This window comes from Acromyrmex echinatior, chromosome 9, assembly GCF_024713525.1.
Source record: "Acromyrmex echinatior isolate Ae372 chromosome 9, ASM2471352v2, whole genome shotgun sequence".
In the NCBI taxonomy this organism is placed as follows: Eukaryota; Metazoa; Arthropoda; class Insecta; order Hymenoptera; family Formicidae; genus Acromyrmex; species Acromyrmex echinatior.
The window spans coordinates 6,611,509-6,632,936 of NC_141860.1; the positions used below are offsets into that span (position 1 = coordinate 6,611,509).

At 35.9% G+C, this 21,428-nt stretch overlaps 1 protein-coding gene across 3 annotated transcripts in view; it reads left to right on the top strand.

Moving 5' to 3' along the window:
* Positions 1-21,428, top strand: part of hh (hedgehog signaling protein) — a 48,160-nt gene that overhangs the window by 4,485 nt on the left and 22,247 nt on the right. The window lies entirely within an intron of this gene.

A 21,428-nucleotide genomic window follows, 5' to 3' on the forward strand; every position in this document is an offset into this window, starting at 1 on the left:
GGCGGATAGCTTTAAGAAATACTTAATTTAGAATTATATATGATTGCAAATGAAGTCAAACATGAAGAAGACATGTTTTAAGCTTCTTTAAGCGACAATAATTTAATTGTAAGACTTCAATCGTTATTTGTTGTAATGGGAATTTTTGAATTTTGGCGATTTTAACGTCATTGATGATAAAATGCAGCTCTGCGCTGTTTAAGTTATGATAAAGACGACCGTCCTTGAAGTAGTCCGGCTCATCGGTGAATCATCCTACGAAACGATACCGTATTTACGGGGGATATCATGTACGACTAATCGATCGGTCGATCATGGCCGCGTTCGGTCTCATATTAATTGAAGCGACAATTAGACGCGACGTTATCGTATCGAGATTGATGGGTTTCTTGCTTCCTCGTCGATTTGTCTGAGATGGTGAAGCATAATCCCCGAAAAAATGCAGTCAGAGAGCTTTACATTAAATTTCAGTAATAATGGTATTTGTACACATTTCCTAAGTGTTTGCAATCATTTTTTTTTTAAAGTAAGAAAGAAAAATATGATTATTTCTATGTTTTATGTGACTTATCCTTTTAAAAGCACGTATATATAGCTCGATAATTTCGCAAATAATTTGTATAACAATAATTTTATTTAACTTAAATATATACATTTATTTTCTTCAAGAATAAATCACAAACTAATTAAAATTGCCATAGTAATTATTAGCGCTATAAATATTAATAGTAATTATTAAAATTAATTAATAATTACATGTGAGATACATTCATTTATAAAGGATGAATATTACAAATAGTTTACCTGTGCAGACGTTTCGACCCCTAATTCGAGTTCTTTTCAACGCAATAAGACAGGAAATGGATAGAAAATTTCAATTTTTCTTCCAACACAATTAATTTGATAAAACTTTTCGTCATCAACATCTTAGGCATTACGTAATGTAATGTTCAGAATTAAGTGCTAAAGAAAATTTTTTTTATATCATAATATTATCTATGTTGGTGATAATCAATTATATTATATAATATAATTTCCTTAAAAACTGAACCGCAGCGAAAGTGAGAAAAGTTGTAAGATAAATAAAAAAAATGAAGTCGAAATTAATATGCAGTCGTTAACCATTTCAGTAAATTCAGTTAATATATAGTAATTTGCAACATATATATCGATCGACTGTCTCTTCCATGGACACACGTAGTAATTCGTATCATTACTTTAATACGTGTCACCATACTTCGGTCCGTATGACAAACTAGCTACTGCACGTCGTTAAAACGTCGGCAGGTGATTCACGCGAAATGCTAGCCGGCGTGATAAGCGGCTCGATCATGTTCGATCATGCTCGCTTCATGCGGATAGTTTATGTACGATTCTATTACGTTGCGTGATTCTTCTTCGCTGTCAATTTCGAAGTATCATATTTCTTCGGGGAGATCAGGATGAGTTTCCTCCATGAGAAATTTACATACACATAATAGGATGAAAAACTACAAAATAGAATATCAGATTAATGACGATTAGTTAGATGATCTTTGTGAACGATCTTTCTTATGTAAATTTGTCACTTCAGACTTAAAAATCATCCGCGATGCTGTGGGAACTGAATGCGAGAAAAGGACGTCCGATCGCTTGCCCGTCATCACCTTTAAGAAGCGAAGACTATTCGAGGTTTATTTCTCTTCCATGGAGGCTCCATTAGTGCTTTATTCATGCATTTTTTATCGGTGTTTGCCTTCCACTTGGCGCCCCCGCGAAGCGTGAAACGATTCTCCTAACTCCCGCTCCGTTGTATTCCAATTTGTAAGTCGACATCGCCGCGTCGCACAAAAGGCAGCCTCGGCGCCGCGGACAGTGGTGCTTAACCGGACAAAACCTGAATTCTTGAAAGTTTATCCAGAAAAATATCCAAATATACCGAAAATCTTAAATTGTTGACTAATGAAGGAAATCACGATGAGAGTAGATAATAGGTTTCCCAAGTAGCACATAGCGCCTTAAAGCGTTAAAAAAGCGCTAAAAATGTGTATATAAGTGATTTTGAGCTTTGCAGCTGTTGCTGTGCTAGTTCGGTTTCCAGATCGAAGGAAATGTCAAATGCGAAAAAACAAAGTGTCTTTCATGAATTAATATTCTTTAACACGTTGGCTGTCATGCTGAATTTGCTGAATTCAAAAGTTCTATAATACTAGACCACTTAAGCGGCGTCTGCAATGATATTTTAAGGTTTAAATCTTAAGCTTTTAAACCCTAACCATAAAAAATTGACAAATCCCAATCGAATGTGAGGAAATAATCAATGATTGGCCAATTTTTTACGGCTTAAGGCTTAAAGCTTAAGTTTCACATCTTAAAATCCCATTATAGACGCCACTTTATACAACAATCGTGACATATTCTGCTACCATGTTTAAAACTCAAAAATATACCATTTTTATTTCTACATACTTTATTTTGTGAGCTCTTTCAAGGTACAAATGAATGTGAAAATTGCAATGAAATGCATGTCACTCATACACTTGACGTAGCAGTTAATCTGTTAAAGGCATTTCTGAAATATTTTTGCTGTGCGGAATTACAGCTGTTTAGTAATCTGTTGTGTCCGATTCGTATTAAAAGAATATAAAACAAAAAATATTTCTATGAAATGATGATAAGAACTCTTTTAAGTCGGAATAATTTTTTGGCTTATTATGAACACAATTTACTCTTGTCTTTGAACACAATTAATTCTTGTATTCCACTGTACTATATTCTGTTGTATATGAATAAAAAGAAATGATAAAAGATATATACAAAAAAACATGGATATGAATCTAAAAGTTGTTACTGATACTAATTATCTTTAAAAAAAGTTTCTCTGTAATTGATTGAAAATAATTAAAATAATTATCGTCAGACCATAAAATTTCTCTTGAGATGGATCAACTAAGCAGACAACGTGTCGAATTTGCTTCAAGTCTGAATTGCGTCATGAAAATGATCGAAAATTTATTTAGGCGAATACATTTCACCTACTGTCATATCAATTAAAGGAAAAAAAGCCCATTAAACTTATTATTCGTTACTTTATCGTAAATATTCATTCGTATCCTTTACTGAGTTGTCCTGTGTCCGTCTTTATAGGCACCACTGCGCGCAGCGTCGGACCGGTTGTTGCTCTGTGTAAACTAACAGTCGAGGTGGAAATAGAAAGAGTAGACTTTTCTGGCTTCACATATTTACCCGAATTTCGCAAAGGAGGACCGCCTTTACGGCACGCCGCTAAAAGAACACAGAACCGGCGTCAAATCTATCACCGTCACAATATTTTCACTCGTTCAAACATTACCACAAGATAACTACTACTGCCGCCGTCACTTATCTTCTTTTTCTGTCAGGTACACGCTGTGCTTTTGAAATACATCACAGGTAACACACTTGTGGTGCTTGTCCTGAAAAGTCGACTTTTTGTGCTAATATTCCTTGGCACAAAACGCTGACAATTGGCGTTTTCAAACAGTTAATAAGAATTGACCGAAAATCCGGTCCTTAGATCAGACATTTAAAGGTTCGAAAGTCATAAATAAAAAACTGTTAGATAAAAGAAATAGATTCAATGGAATGATCTGTATTTCTGCAAAGGTCCATCAATATTTATTTGGCATTGTAACTTTTTTTTCTAAAAATATTTTTTTCGCAAAAGAGATCGATAAATTTGTTAGGTGAAAAGTTGATGAATTTTATACAAAGTGAGCAACGATACTTAAAAATCCGACTTACTCATCAACAATATTTATATCTAATAAATATTGTTGATATGTGAAATATTGTTAATAAATACCGTTTTCGGACCTGTCCGGGCATCGATGTCTCTTAAGTCGAGTCGCAATCCGTCGGATCCATATAGCTCGTTAACGTCACATATTTCCCGTGTATGCATCTCAAAATACGAAAATACGTTTTTCCGCAATGAATGACGTTCTTCCCGTTCTCAGAATGACAGTCCGACGATGTCAGGAAAGATGGACATTTTTTACTTACTCGTAAATAATGACGATCGTACGTCAAAACGCTTGTAAAGTATAAATGAAATAAGATATTTGCTTTCGCAAAGAGAAGTTATTTGTTACGATGATTAATGGCCATGTATGAGCGGAGATTTTCTTGCTCCTTACATCTAACCCTAGTTAAATTAATTTTTAGCATCTATATAAGCAATGAAATGTGAGATTTATAGCGCGATATTTTAGCACGATCAATTTACAATGGTATTTTAAGCAGTGACAAGTTATCTGATTAGTATCACTGCTCTAATTAATCTTTCTTGAAAATCAAACACGCCGCATTGCAAAAATCACAATCAAGTAATTAATAGAAAAGACAGCGATAAATTTGTATCCTACGTCTAATATTAAATATGGCCGCGGTATCTTGAGCTTTCGTTTGTGAAAGTTGCAAATAACGTTATAGCGAGTTGAGAGTCCGTATATTCCTGAATATAAAATACACGAATCGATACTTAAAAAGATGATATATTTTGTCCATTCCAAGTTATCTGAAGTAATGGTAGCGTTCAGCAGAAAAAGGAGCTTTGCAACTGTCTTGTAAAATATTTTAATATGATTACTTTATTCATTTGTGGTTTCTTCAACGAGGAATTGGAGACAAGAAACAAATCACATTAAAAAATCTTACAAGAGTTGCAAAACGTTTTTGCTGAAATGCAGCCAATGTTTCAAGCGCGGTGAATCCCGGGAAGATTGAAATTTGTGCTAAACGACGATAAAAAGTCGAGGGTAACTACACTCGTGAGTCGGGGAATAACAAATCGCCGATAACTTCAGTTCGTTCGTCAGTCCCGTCTGTCCGTCCGCTTCGTCCTGCTGTTCATCCTCGTGATCGCGCGCGACGACTAGCAGCGGAATAAATAGGGAGAAAAAGCGCGTACCGCGCGCCGGCTCTAAGTGATTGTGGGTAGTTTTATGGCGGCCATAACCGGTGTTTGGTTTAGCGCGTTAAAGCTCCCCCAATTACGGCAAATAAACCTAATAGCCGCGCTTCTCGTTCCTCATCCCGACGTCCTTCTCGCTTTCCGCCTGGACTGTTTCTCTATCGCACACGAGACTCCCTCCGATTCTGTCAGATCGACCTCTTTCTCCTTCCCGCCTCTTTTTTCTTTCTTCGATCTTTTTCCCTCTACACCGTTTTACTTACGTTCATCATGTTTCTTAACGAATCGCGAACGCGACAAAGAATTATATCAACTGAGTGACAGAGTAAAGATAATCATGCGCTAACTTTGATAAGAGATATTGCACTTGTCAAAAATGATTGCTGTTTCACGAAAATTGTGTAGGAAATAGAAATTAAAGTGTATGATAAAATCGAACGTTAAATCACGTCCTTTCGCGATACCCGTATAATCTCTGATTCAGAGTAGTCGCGAATGACTATCACAGTCAGATCCAGACGATCGTAATAAGTAGTCGCATATAGAGTATCTCCCGAGCCGCTTGCAGTGACTTGCAGCCGGTGTCCAATGACGGTCGATGATCAACCGAGTAATCCGATAAGCGCACGTGGCGGCACGTGATACGAATCGTGAAGCTTGCAGGATCGGATTCGCGAACTGCGCGATCACGACTTACCTCGATCGTTCCCCACGTTTGCCGATTTCGTACTGCGAGAGATCTTTCGCACTTTGATACCGCATTCATAGAAAATGTAAGCAATACGGAATGATGTTGAAAGTACGTATGCCGACAAATAAATTTCAATAGAAAAATCAACTTTGCAACTGTTGTAAGATTCTTTAACTCTTCGTAGTCACACCTTTTGAAAGTAAAGATCGCATCGGAGTCAAAAGGATCCCACCGCATTTAACCGGTTACTGTATTCACAATACTTTTCGTTCTTTGAAGTAAAAAGAAATTACGGGAAATTACTTTAAATGTTGTAGAACACAAAAATACAATATACGGCTTTGTAAAGATTTCAATTTTAATATATTCAAAAAAATTGCGATTTTTTTTTTAATAAAAATTTATAGCTGTACTCTGCAGACATGATAATTTCAGAAAAAAATTGCGCAATAATTCCAAAAAGGTATCAATTCTGAGAAATGAAGAAAGCCACTTAAAAAAAAAATTGTGAAATTGTTTTATATAAAATATTGATTATTATATACTAATCAAAGATATATTAATTAGAAATATATTTATATTATTATATACTAATGATACTATGATTATTATATACTAATTAAAGATATATTAATTAGAAATATATCTATATTAAATAGAAATATAGATCTTCAAAATTTGTTGGGGTCAATTTATAATACGGCTTCATTAATATTTTTTGGTTACATTTAGATTCAATAAGGAATTAAAGGACAAGAATAAATCATAAGAACCTTACAACAATTGCAAAGCTATTTTTTTTTGCTAAACGCAGCCAATATTTCCTCTGACGACAATCTAACTCAACATTTTCTAAGCAATTAGTTTGGAAGAAATGACTTTAAAAGCATCATTATATATTTTCAGGGAAATCTGTTTAGAGTCGAAAGATATTTTAATAGATAGGATTACTATGGGATTTATATCTTTTCCTTTCTTTTAGCTGAAATCCAATCGCATGTCATAGGATACACATCAATTGACTAACGCGATAATCGGCGTTGTTGGAAGACGATAAATAGATCGCTTTGCTTTCTCGTACGCGAGTTACTTATCCTACGAACATATCAGTCGAAAAAAAGAGCGCTGATTACAGAGCTCTCGCACGGAGATCAACCCACACGCGTGCGATTTCGAATAATAATTCACTCGCCACAACGAAAAAATGGCGCCCGGGAAAATTAAGCATTCATCATACTGATACCAGTTAAATATCCCGCGGCCCCCGCAAAAATTTACGACGCGCGTTCACTACAAATGATCGCACGTCCTGAGAATTTATTTATTGGCCAAGCCAACGAATAGGCGTCTATTTGCTGGCGGACAATAGCAACGATTTACGCGCAGCTGGCTTTGTTGTCGCAACATGTTTCGAGCTATTGACAGTGCAACTTTTCAATACGCATATATATGAATATACAATATACATATAGCTCCTTAAAATTTTGCCAATATTTTCAAAATAGCTTTAGTTCAAGACTGAAAATATTCAGAGTGCAGTTTGCAGAACTGGAAAATGTATATAGAAATTCATGCAAATATATTATTAAAAAATACAGTCAGCTCTCTCTAACTCTCTCTCTCTAAATAAGCTTATTTCTTCTTAAAATTAATCATATCAGGCGATTTTATTATTTACTAACATTATTGGAAAACTTTTTTTAATATTATAAATAAGCTGTATGCTAAAGTAATTAATAAGTGATAAATAACTAAAGCAATATACTAAATTTAATCCGCCAAATATAAAGTATGCTCTCTAAACTGTTTGGAGTGCAATTTCACTCCGTGAAAATTGAATCAATCTTGAAAAAAAGAGTAATTCAATTTTTAATCTTTAAGAATGAGCTTTCACTAAAAATTTTAGAGAGTAATAGTAACTCAAATTCTACAAAGAGATTTTAAACGCTCGAGGTTTCGAAATAAAGGAGACGTATGTCTTGTTTATTCTTTATATGATATCATATATCAAATGGCATAAAGTGAATCATTCCAATTTAATAATTTGCGCACGCCCTCGCACGCTGATTCTCATTAACCTTGAATTTTTTGTTTATTGTTATTTTAAAAATTGAAAATCCTTTCTAATTATATTATTTTTTAGTAATCAATATTATAATCAATATTATAATCAATATATAATATTATAATCAATATTAGTATCAATATTATAATAAATAATTTCTCTCAACTCAACGTTACAAGTGTAATATAACACATGTTGTACATACGCGTAACAATTACATTATTGAGTAGGAAATTATAACATTAGTAATTGTTATTTTATATTTAAATGCGGATAATAGCTGGAGCATCTCTCTCTCTCTCTCTCTCTCTCTCTCTCCCCCTTTTTCTCAAATTTTTTCGGGACGAAAAAAATGCTTAATCGATAAACATAAATACACTCAAACTTTCGCAACCGAGGTACGCAATCGTGGTATATCCTCTCCGTGTCCGATGTTACTTATTGCCGGCTGTCCGTGGCGGGTTTTACTAATGTGAGCACAGGATTAGCGTTGCCTTAACGTTCCTTTCGAGGGGGGCTACCCGGCCTCTCACGCGCCGTTATCTTCGCACAGGCATAACCTCGTAAATCCACGAGCATTTGTTTCCCGCGTGTCCAGACGTCGAGGTTACCTCCGTTAACCCCGATGCGATCGTTCATACCTTTACAGCGACAAATCGCTCTCCCTCCTCTCGATTTCCTTATATTCCTTTCCTCTCTTCTTGATCCAGTCAACGGCGAGAAACGACCAAGACGTTTTGAAACAGGTTATCATGTTTTCTAAAATGTTTTAAATTGACTGTTAATTATTACTCTCCTTTTATCCACACCAATTTTTGAATGATATATATATATATATATATATATATATATATATATATATATATAAATACATGACACAGGTTTCCATAATAATTGAAATTGACATGACAGCTAAAAATATCAGACAAGAATATGTTATATTGCTTTCTTGAAGCCGACGAATTCTAATTAAAGTCTCATCGTTTCAAAACAATTTTATATCACGCATAGAACCAGTTATATGAGATCTGCCTGCTGAGAATGCAACCTTTTGCAAGAAACAGCTTCGGCTGTTACTTACAGCGTATTCCGGTGTTTCTATTTCATTCAGCTATCATCATCGTCATTATCATCATCGTTATTATCACCTTACCTCGCTGTTCTAATGGAACTCATCAGGATTCATCCGTCACGATGCATATAGTGTTTAGGGCGGAACCCGTTAACAGAATGTGTCATCAGGCTTCGCCTACGCTTTTAGAATATCCTTCCGCTTGCTATTTGCGAGAAAGGATTCCGACTAGATTTAATTGAGATGAATAACACTAAATCCTTGGAACAGAATTAAGGAGAAGCTAAAGCTTCAGTTTTAAACAATTCAAATTTTTATTACATCGTTGCCGATCAAATATTACGTCCCTCTTGCATTTTAGTGAGTTTTAATGATAATAAAAGTGTCGATAAGAGTGTTAATTGTCAGTATAATTTTTTTCGGCAAACTTCTCTGTGAATAATGCTTAAATTGCAAACCATAAACCGGGTAAGCAGCAAAGGAAGTGAGAAGCGAAAGTTGTGGATCTTTCTTTCTCGCGTGCGGCGTTCGATTATGTGTGGGATAATGCAGCGACAAGAAAGCAAGGAGAGAGAAAGAGAGAGAGAGAGAGAGAGAGAGAGAGAGAGAGAGAGAGAGAGAGAGAGAGAGAGAGAGAGAGAGAGAGAGAGCAAAAGCAACGGCGAAACAGCAGAAAGAGGACAATCGAAGAAAGAGAGAAAGGTAGAGTAGGCAAGGGAACGGAAAGAAAAGAGAGAGAGTGAGGGAGAAGGGTGAGGAGAGAAGAAAAGCAACGAACGAGGAAGAGAGAGAAAGACGTAATCTGGTTGGTCCACCGAGTTTCAACGGGGAAAGGATGAAGGAAGGGCCGAGGGCCTTCCAAGCGGCCGCCATAATGCATCGTGAGAAGTGTGCATGGGGTCAAACGGGTCAAAAGAACGTCATGGCGTTGCTCGTCCTTATGGCGGACTTACTTCGCGCGCTGAATGCCCCGTAATATCGCTGTATGTATTCGTCGCATCCCGACGGTACCCGCGAGGACGACTTCATCGCTCGATTACGTCAAAGCACGAATCGTAAAAATGGCCGGCGATCGCATTCGCATCAAAGGACATGTTCGTATCTCACACCAAGTGTACGCACAGTAGGCAACGAGATGGACTGTATATCCTATGCATGAGCCGTCTAGTTAAGAGTACCTTGAATTATCGTATCTCAATAATATCCGGATCAAATAAACTTTTAATAGGGTTAATCGATAGTTGAAGTTTCTATTATATGTATAACAAATATAATTTCATTTTTGCACTACATACTTTGATATTGCAAAGTCAAGCATTGATAAATTTTAACACATCGACAATCAAGCGATAATTGTATCAATTTTGTATATTGATTTATATGAATTAGAGATGGAAATCTCAAAGGATAATATTTTTTTCATTCAATGCGTTGCGATCTAAGAATCAACATATTCGCTAAATAGGCCAATTGTCAGAGAAATTTGCTGAGCGAAGAGAAGAGTTTTGCAAAATACGAGGTGCATCAGCGCTGTAAAGTGATCTTATCGACCACTTCCTTCATTCACTATGAGCAAGGATCCGATGACCAGTTTGAGGTCGGCGATGACCGACGTGGGAAAGGATCGTCATCGCCTGGTCTTCCCTCGGGTCCTGGTTCTTCTTCTTTTTTCCTATCCTCCGCGTTTCTTCGTCGCACACGTCAACTCCGTATAACTTATCAACTTATTACCTTCTTTAACATCCGCGACAAAAGGCTAAAATTACCGTTTCATAATGTTGTACTTTGTGAGATGAAATAAAGGGACGAAGCACAAGATATATCGTCTCTGAGAAATCATTAAAAGATAAAAAACAGAGAATCTAAAAAAAATCATCGAAAAAAAAAAGGAAATCGAATCGAAGAAAAGAAGAAAAAGGTTTTTAATTCAAAGTATCGAAACTAAACAACTTTGTAGGATTATTGGTTACAATCAAATGATGGAAAATGCTCTGAAAGTATGTTTCAATTTACATTCAATATATCTTCAAGTTTAGATCTGCGTGAATCCTCGGAGAGAGGATTGCGAATCGCTTTGTCTCGACTTGCGCTACCAGCAGTCAGAGGAACTTAATCTGTGAGCCTTGTTAACGGTACGAAACACGAGCGCAAGTTAATAAATAAACAAATAACTGTGTAACGATAATGGACGGAACGCAACCATTGTGCATTGTATAAGAAGACACAGCTCTCCCGGTGACTCTTACTGTCTTGTACCTGTCGTCGTCTGTATTAGTAATACTGATGCGTATACCAGAAACTCTAAAGGCACGCACAAGAACGCATTTGTATGTATATGGTCCATATTCGGGATAATAATCATTTTAAAGTTGTGAATATCAGATAATCATTCTTGAAATCAGTTACATCAAAATTAATTTATTAATATTGCCTAATGTTTTTTTTATTAGGTTTTATTTAGTATTGGGTGGATCCATATATTCGTTTGGTTTTTGAAGGTAAAATAAAACAAGTTTTTTTTCATACAAAGAATGAATTTTAATCAATGATATGATTCTCCATTTTTGCACTACTAACAAAAACCGAACGAATATATGGATCCACCCAATATAATCCGATTTTCCATATTCGGGAAGTAATCCTATCAACATTTGTTAATATATTCCATCTTGAGAAATTCGAAATTTCAACGTTATATGTCGTTTATTTTGCATTATTCATATAAAATTGTATTATTTTAAAAATTCAATCGATATAATTGAAGAATTTTTTTTTTTATACTTTTAAGACAATTAATTTTTAATTTATTCCTTGTCTCGTCTCACATTCGTACATGTCGACACAATGAAACACGCCGTTTCCGTTTTTCTCGATATTTCTACGAATCCGCTTCAATATATTCATTTTTATACGCTCGTGACTACCCGCCGCGACCTGGGAGGATTTAATGACGCCTTTGCGGTTCGGGTAATTAATCGCGGTCGCGACTGTGCGACTTATTTTCTTTGCAGGCATTTTACTGCCACCAACTTTACGACGATGTCGTACATTTATCGAAGACCATAATCGCGCGCGACTCCTGTGCTCATATCGTTCTTCCGGTCGCAACGCGTTGCAAGACTGCACAAAGTATAAAATTTATTTCTACTATCTACTAAAAATATTCTCTAAAACTTTTAGAATGAATTTTCCTCTGAAGAATAAAATCTCATTTTTAAAGATTGAAAATTGACTTTTTCGAGACTGGCTCAATTTTAACTTTTTAGAGTGAAATTCTACTCTAAAGAATTTAAAAAGTATTTTATCCCATACTTTAATGTTATATTGTAAAAAACGTTTAAATCTATATTAACTTTAATTTTTATTTTTTAGAATGAAATTTTACTTCACAGAATTTGAAGAGTATTTTATCTGATATTTTATAATGTTACTCTCTAAATCTTGTGAAGTGCAATCTCACTCGAAGAGACTGAATTAATTCAAGAGTGGCAGATTTTCACTCTTTTAGAGTGAGATTTACTCTTTTGAAATAAGATTCACTCCAAAGGAGTGAAATCTCAATCTCTTTTCTGTGTAATACAGGGTAGATGAAACCTCACTTCAAAAAAGGGATTGAAATTTCACTCCTTCCTAGTGAATTTCATTCCAAAAAAGTAAATCTTACTTTAAAAAGAGTGAAAATCTGTTTTTTCAAGATAGGCTAAATTTTCAGTCTTTTCGAGTGAGATTGCACTCCACAAGATTTAGAGAGTATACTTTATCGCTTAATTCTACATTAACTTTGTTAAACTTATCCTCTAGATCGAGCAAATTTCTCATTGTCCATACCGTCCGTCCTTTGGAGCAGCCTGTAGTTGTTTGATCGCAAGCACGGTTTATGGCTCGCGCGTGTTCGGCGTAGGTGGGCAAGTAGGAACAAGCGGCGAACAACGCGCTTATTCAAATACATTCAATTAATTTCCATAGGACGACAACAATGGCTTCCACGGCGTGTAATCGTCCCTGCCGATATGCTCCCCGCCGGTGCATGCCTGCGTCCGCGTTTCGTGGGATCGCTCGCGACGCGACGACGGGATCCCTTAAATAACGGCATTAAATCTTCTACCATCTTATTTCTACCATCTCGTGCCCATGTTCGCAACATGTCTCTCCTTTCCGAGTTAATATGCATGGAACAAGTCTCGTTGCGCAATTTCCTGCAAAATCTTGCATAATCGTGAATGGAAATTAACGATGAAACGCGATCCCTTAAAGTTAGAATTGGGAATTGGACGCAAAGAGTAATTTGTTAATATAATGCAACGATTGTAGATAATCCTATGATAAATAAAATATTTTACGTTCAAGTTTAGCAGAATAGAAATAAGTGTGCTGCACTTTATTTCTGTCTACTTTAAGGTCTACTATAAAATGATATCAATTTTTCTAGAGTCGTAACTTGATATATGAAGGGGCGAAAGACATAGTGATGGTAAGTCTCTTCATTATACTTTGAGAAATAAAAAAGTTTGATTAGATTCGTTCTAATTAATTTCCAAGTTAAAAATTGAGGGATACGAATTATAATAAATGTCGATACTGCAAAGATGAGTTATGATCTACTTCATGTTTTCTTTCAATATATTTTGTTTCGGTACACTGCATTAACTCAAACAGGTAGATTTAAAAAAGAAACTTACACCACTATGGCTTCCACCCCTTCATATGGAAGCGAAGGATATAATCCTTACTTCGCATGCAACAATATTTCGCTCTTCTGACAGGCTTATTTTCTCGTTGATCGCTTAACAGGTTCTGATGCAATTGCCATGGTGAATTGGCAACTTTGTTTAATCACTTTAATTAATATTTTCAACACAATGTGGGTTCAACACAATCTATAAAGAATGTAAGATCATTTTGTTCATTGCATAGAACTACAATGCGTGTCGACCTGTATTTGCAAGTCGCTCATTTTTTTAAATTATAGATTCCTTGACGAGCTTGGAATTTTACTTATTGGAAAATAGTCGTCATTTTAGAACCTTATTAGACAATTAGAATCTAATTAGACAATTTCAAGACATAACTCACTAATCTCTTTATTTTTTTTATTTTGCATATTTCTTGCTTGTCTAAATTTAAAATAAAAAAAAATTACGTTTATATAAATTTGGTGACACTATCTTGGATTTCCATGTGTAATATACTGTTATGTTTAAATTGGAGTCAACGTTCACGGTCAAGATACTGCGTAATAATCATTAATTTGTAATTGCATCTTCTTTTGTATCTCGATATAATTAGCCGCACGTTCAAAAAACTGTCCGAGAGAAGAAAAAAGCGATGCGATAGAACAAACGAGGAGGAGGGGAAGAAAGGGGAAAGATCGGTGCAGCAAGCTGTGAATGGCTGCGCCCTTGGTGGAACAGTCGGGGGCGGAGGGCTGCGAAGAGGGGCAGTTAATTAATGGGGCGGCAACCGACCACTTCCCTTACCTTGTACACGTTTTCTCTTTCTACCATTTTTTTTTCCGTGCTTTGCCTTTTCCCTTGGCGGTGCGCCAATATTTTCTACCACTTTCAATCCTCTTTCTCGTTTCGGAGACCGGCATCAATTTTCAAAATCAAGACACAGTCAAAATTAATTATCATACATTGCGAGCCAGAAAATCTCGTATGCTAACAATGAAGATCCAGCTCTTGGCTTTTTAACTTTTCCACGAAATAATTGTATTTTTTCTTATTTATTTAATTTTAAATTTCTGTATACTTTATATAGAACTGTAGTTTAATAAATGATTAATTTATATAAAACACTCAAGCAGTCGAAATTAAATTTTAAAAACAAATTGCATCGATTATTGTATTTTTATGTTAAATTCGTTTTTTAAAATCCACTTTTACCTAAAAATTACATAAAAATTATAAATATATTATAACATAAAGAATTAGATTGTTGCAATTGACTTGAATGAAGTTGACAACATGGAGCATACGTTTGATTTGCAAATTTCTCTTGCAGCTTTCTTCATCTTTTCCTCGTGCATTTTCACCTCCCATCTTCTTCCCACGTCGATTTCGCTTACGGTAGACCGGTTCTCCGTTCCCGAAGCAATAATAAATTTCGCAAGAAGATCGAAGTGCCAATCACGATCGGAGATACGAATGGGAGTACGAAGCACGTGTCGAATCTGCCGTTTTTACCGGCGCCTTTACTTCATATACTTTACACCGTGTATCAGCCTCCGATCTTCAATCCCTTCTCCGTTTCTATCTTCTTCTTCATCGCGCTACGACCGGTTTTGCGGCCATCATCCATGTTGCCATAATAAACTCGAAAGATTCCGAGTATCGATCGTGATAGAGGATATCGAACGGAAGTATTAAATCTACAGTGTTCCTCGATCTTTCCTTTCATCTTTACGTCGCATGCGTACCATTGGATAATCCCTTCGTGCTCACATATTTTTACATTCGAGCATTGCTCTTGACAATCAACTTTGTCGTTTAATATATCACGGATAGGATATCGTTATAAAAATTTTTTTTTACTATTCCCTCAATTTTTAACTTTATGTAATTAATCGTGCAAAAAAAGAACGAAGTTTTTATTACGTAATAAAAATTCTTCCAGAGAAGAACGATTCCGAGTGATTCGCGTGAGCCGCCAAACGCAGATGACAAGACGTGAGCTGGTTTCTTTATCGGCATGTAACTTTCATCGTTCTCAGATCTCATTATCGCCCTTCTCTTTAACGTCCTTCAGAAACTGGTTTTCTTATCGCGAATATATAAATTTCGTCAGCTAAAGCGTGGAAATATCGCCCGTAATCGCGTCTTTTTGAATTTCTGCTGGCGCCCGCTGTGACGTTTCGGCAGTCGTCCTTGCTAATGTTAAACTCGCGGATTCCTTTTTTCTTATCATTATTTTCATCGTTATTTGCCCTCGTGGTACTTTACTGACTTTTCGAAATAACCGTGCCGTCCCACGAACCGATTATGCACTCCCTCCCCCTCCCCTCCCCCTCAATATCAGTCATGCGAGCGCATGATGAGCCATTGATCATCAAAGTGGCGCGGAGGCATTATATCATTGTTCTGATCGCCGACGCAGATTATTCGACATAAATCTGCCTTGCATACGAATTACGAGGCAGGAGTGTAAAATTATGCGTCGAAATTATGATGTCGTCGGATACAATTAACCACATGGACCATCGTTATACGCGCGATTTATGTTGCCCCTTTTTATATGCAGTCAACAGATATGCCATGTATCGCACCATGTATCGCTAACAAATTGCAAATATAATATTTTTCGCGGAAATTAATGTATAGGATAACTGTTCCTATCAGTGTGCTTTTAAGCCAACTTATTCATTACTAAATGTTGTGGCTTTAATTTTGTCTGCTTGAAATTAATATCGGTTAAATTATTTCTTTTTAAAGTATTGTTTTATCTTAAAAAATGTTAATGTTTTATAATGTCTCTGACAAAAATGAAAAAAAATGTTTTTGTTCCTTCAGTCCTCTCAAAGAGTGACGGCTCTATCAATGTGCTCCCAATTTGTGTGCTTCCGCATGACTCATTTTAACAAATATAGTTATTAAAAAAGATAATAAATATAAACTAATTGTTTAAGGTAATATTATACAAATTATTATTTTAATTATACTTACAATTTCAATGTACACTCAACACAACGCTCTCAGCTCCAATACAAAACACACTAATGGAGACAAGCTTCAAATCTTGCGGTAAATTCACATAAATTCCTCTTTTTCTTATTTATTTGCGTTAGTTTTCTTTATTTAAATACAAAGGCACTGTAATATATTATCCTATACGGGATGTCCAGTAAAAACTGTAATAATGTTTAAAGGTAGATTCTTGAGATCATATTTTAAGACTTTGAAAATCCTAATCAAAATATCGAGGCTATAATATGTAGTTTTTTAATTATAAGTATTTAAAATTAACGGATCATATCGTTTAGATGTAAAATCGTTTAGATGTAATTGACATTTTGGCGTAGTGCTACACCTGAACGTGCAAACTTTACACCCTATATGTTTGTTCTGTCGTTCTGCATGTGAACAGTTCTCCATCGATTGGAAAAAAATTGCACCGGTAAAGAACCGAGTAACGTAATCCGATATCAATGAAATCATTTTGGTTTTTGTGTGCTCGGAGATTCGCCGCTTCTCGAGTTTCATCTATCATCGATTTCTCGTGGCCACGCGCATTTCTGGGTTACTGCGTCCGAGATAAGGCTTCCTTGGGTTTCAGGGAAAATATTTGTCCCCATCCTCCCCCCCATCCCCACCCCCTTCGTGTCGAGCCGTGTCAAAACATCCGCACGACGGCCGTTAAAGATCCGTTGTCGTGAGGTTTTCATTCTTCGATACACGGAGAATGCATTTCCCCATCCCGAAAATGCCTCCATCCGGTACGATCGGGCATGTCTAGATCGACGATAACGCCTGAGTAATTCCGATGGCCGGTAATTTGTCGTGAGACCGGCATCACGACCAGCATCCGTTATCAAATTCCTTATCGCAATTGGATCTGATACCGACCGGATTCGTCGCGTGTGATTTAACGCGGACGAAAGCGCAGTCGACATTAATAATAAAAATAATCGATCGAATCTGTGAGTGCCGATTGGTGATGGCCGTGGTATAATAAGACAAGCATAACATTAGTACAATGACGATAGCAATACTAGAAACAACTATTCAAATTTCGACTCAAATGCGTCTTTCTGTGCATAATAGCAGAAGTACACTAAGGTCCGTATTCGATCCACGATTGATCTTCATTTCAAGAGGTTTGAACTAAAGATTGAACCAATCAGATTTATTAAATCGTGGATTGAGAAGATTCAAATTTAGCACAAATCGGATCTCAAGTTGAATCACGACTACGAATACGATTCTGAAACAGTCAGTCAAATTTGGATCCAAATTCATTCTTCTATTATGCTTCCATGGGAATGTTAGAGCGGAAGCACAGACTCTTAACTTAACATATAATGCATGAGAAAATGAATCAATCAAAGTCCTTTTCTTCTTTTCCATGAAATAAAAGACTCTGGTTAATTAATTTTCTCATATTTTATGCATAATGCGTTATGTAAATATCTGTGTTCCGGTTTTTACATCCGTTTTATTGCACTACAGGCGGCGTTCCGTATTCTAGTATCCCTAAAAATAAGAGTCTGGTTAATCTTGTTCTATTTTTGATTGGCCAGATGAAAAATGCCAAAACTAATCAAACGATGACCGAGCTTGTGAAAAAATTGAAAAGCAAATATGCGAAACACCTTATACAGTTGTGTAAGTGCATATATACATGCGCCATTTTTAACCAAACTAGAAGATTAGCTAGACTTACTTCTAAGGACTCTATTATATCCGGATGGCGGGATCTTTCCAAGAAGATCGAGATGCGTCGTAAGTTCGTGCGCTAAAATTTACGCGACTGACCACGTTAACCGAGATATATCGATGATTGGGATCATCATCACGATTAAGCGGAGACCTTGCCGCCGAGCGCATGCACACGATCGATTGGCCATTTTATCGGCAACACATTTTATCGATCGTGCGACAAACGAGATGTTGATAGAGAGGATGACGGCGCCGCTCGCGTGAGAAGGGACTGTGTAAAAACCTGCTGCAAGACGGGACCAGATTGCATCGACAGAATTGACATACCTTGTTGAAAACATTTTTTAGGACCACCGGCCGAGTATGAAAGTCATAACGAGTAACTTTGATTGAGCTCGTAAAGGGTATTTTTTTAAGCCCGATAGAACTTAAAATTGTAAAAACTAACACAAAAATTAAATTATATTAGGTGTTGGAATTAATTCGTAGCGTTTTACAAGTGATGGGAAGTACTTTCATTAATGTATTTTTTAATGCTCATGTGAAATAAATAACATTCTTTCATTAAAAAACGCTAAGAATTAATTCCAACACCTAATAATAAAAAAATTTTTTTTAGTCGGAAGGACAATGCATGGCATTAACATTTGAAAATGATTTCGGGCATATGGCCACCGCGGCTGTTTAATTTAATTTTTTGTTTTATTTTTTACAATTTCAAGTTCTATCGGGCTTAAAAAAACACCCTTTATAAGCTAGTTTTGAGATAAATATTAAACTAAACATGTTTTATCGGCATTCGATATTTTTTAAGCTCAATATAGAAATATCGAATTCCAAATAAAATATCGATTAGAGATTTTTCAAATGTCTACATTCATTTTCAATTTTCACGAAGTTTTGAAAGTTTTGAGCCTACCTAGATAAAACTTAATACAATATACCGTGCATAGAAAAATTGATCAAACAAATGTAAAGGACGCCATATTGTTGCGTCCTTCATTATTAAACACTGGATTGGTTAATTTTAAATACTTACACATCTCCGAAGAAAATTTTATTCGATATGATGTACCTTATGTGTACTATATATTTTGAATAAAATTTTTCTTGGAGAGAACGTTTTGAAATGTAGCCTAAGTCTGTATATCAGACTATATTGAAGCTTGAGATTGCATGAAATTTGATTAATCAAAACAAAAAGAGTAAATATTCTTTCTGATTAATAAAATTCCATGCAATCTTAATCTTTAATGTTTGATAGACTTTATTATAATCTTTCAAGTGCAAAAAAATGTGTTTTTACATCATGAATTTTATTAATTTAGCCCCTGAAATCGAATCGTAAGCAAGCGGAACTTTTACTATATAAAATATTACAGATGAATTTTGTGAGTTTTATTATAAAAAAATTGAGATTGTATTATAATTTTATACATATAATTTTTGAAAAAAATCTATTTATTCAGGATGAATATAAATAATTTTTAAATTGAGGAATATATTCTACATACAATATTTTTGCACGATATCGACAAGTATCGAACCAAGATATCTTCAAGTAATTTAACACGTTATCACTGCAGTTATTTTTCATTTTATCGCATCACCGAAAGGAAAAACGCCATCATCGACTCGACATTCTTCGTCGATTCACTCGCTTTCTAAAAACCGGCCATATTTTTCGTGGTACGAATTCTGTGGAAGGTTTGGCCAGTCTGGAATTTCGCGATGAGGAATTATGGGACGGTTTTTCCTTGATGTCGGCAGGTCCATTATTCGTATCGTCCTAATTCGAAGCGCGTCATTGGGGCCTCCGGAATGTTCAATGGCATGCGACGTTCCCCTTTTTCCTCATCTCTCTTATTCCTCCTTTGCTTTTTCGTCTCGCTCTTTACCCCACCGTGTCCTGTTTTAGGTTCCAGTAATTAATTTAACTTCTTGTCACGGCGATAGTGGCCGCTAATGGTTTTCTTGTATCCTGCGTGAAACTCTCTAAGTCGTCTCGCCTTTGAATGCCAGTACCGAATGTTACGATATCTACCAATGGAGATTTCAGGTTATCAATTTGAAATCACGAATTACTTACGAATTACTTATAATTAATTACAGTATAAATTATTTATACTTGAATTAATAATTAAAATACATTTTTAATTTAATTTAATTTAATTATCTAATAATTCTATAAAAATTTTTATAGAGAGATTTAAATTAATTTTTTCTTATCGCTTCAGATTTTTTTTATAAATAAATAAATATTGATAATTAATTAATAATAAATTGTAAACTTTATTTCCTTCTACTGAGTATACTATTCAGCATATAAAAATTTTAAGAAGGGACCAGATTTCGAAATGTATTATCACAATTATTGATATTAAACAGCAAGGAAAAAGATGATACGTAACATTTTGGTAAAATCGATTCTAAGAGGGTTAAAAATATCGACATTTCTTGGCGAGGGGAGAAAGGAGGTCTTCGTCTTCAGGGAGGGAGAAATGAACCAAAGAGGCGGCTGGTAAATAGCTGCGTGTGCAGCGTCCGTTCTGGCCGCCGCGAGGCGTTAACGAGGCGGGCAAACACGAAGAAGAAGACTAGGAGAAGATGGAAGAGGTGCCGGACGAAACGAAGCGGGAAGGGAGAGGGAGAGAAAACCGAGAGGTAGGAGAAAGGGAGAGGAGCCGGGTAAGGCACGAAGACGCCTTTTCAAGGTGAGGTGTAAACTCTGCCGCCCTTCGACTGCCTCTATCGGCCGCCTCTTCATGCAACCACCAACACAAAGCATCTCTTTCCATCTTATTAAGATCCCCGACTCTGCCGGCACACAACAACCGCACTCTCTCACGATTCTCTCTCTCTCCCCCACCCCCTCTCTCTCTCCTTCTCCTTCTCTCTCTTTCTTTCATTCTCTCGCCCTCTCTTCAGCATATTCCTTCTCTCCTTGAAAAAGCTTTTTTGACAGTAAAAGAATCGCAACTGAACGATATAATTTTTTATTTATTAAAGCGATAAATCGTGATAAGACTTCTTTACTACTGAATTTTCTAATAAATTCTCATCTACGGAAATATTCTTTTTATTCCTGTATAACACTTCTCAAATTTGATTCCTCTATCGTCTTACACTTCGTACGGTGCGATATTATTAGCAATAATAATTTATTGACGGGGGACAGGTCGAGTTTTGTACGAACGTTCCTTTTTCTTGTTTCTACGTTGTTATTTTAAAAGTACTAATTGCTTTGGTAGCGCGAGTAGCGCCTGATTGCGCGGTGTGTATTCGAAATACGA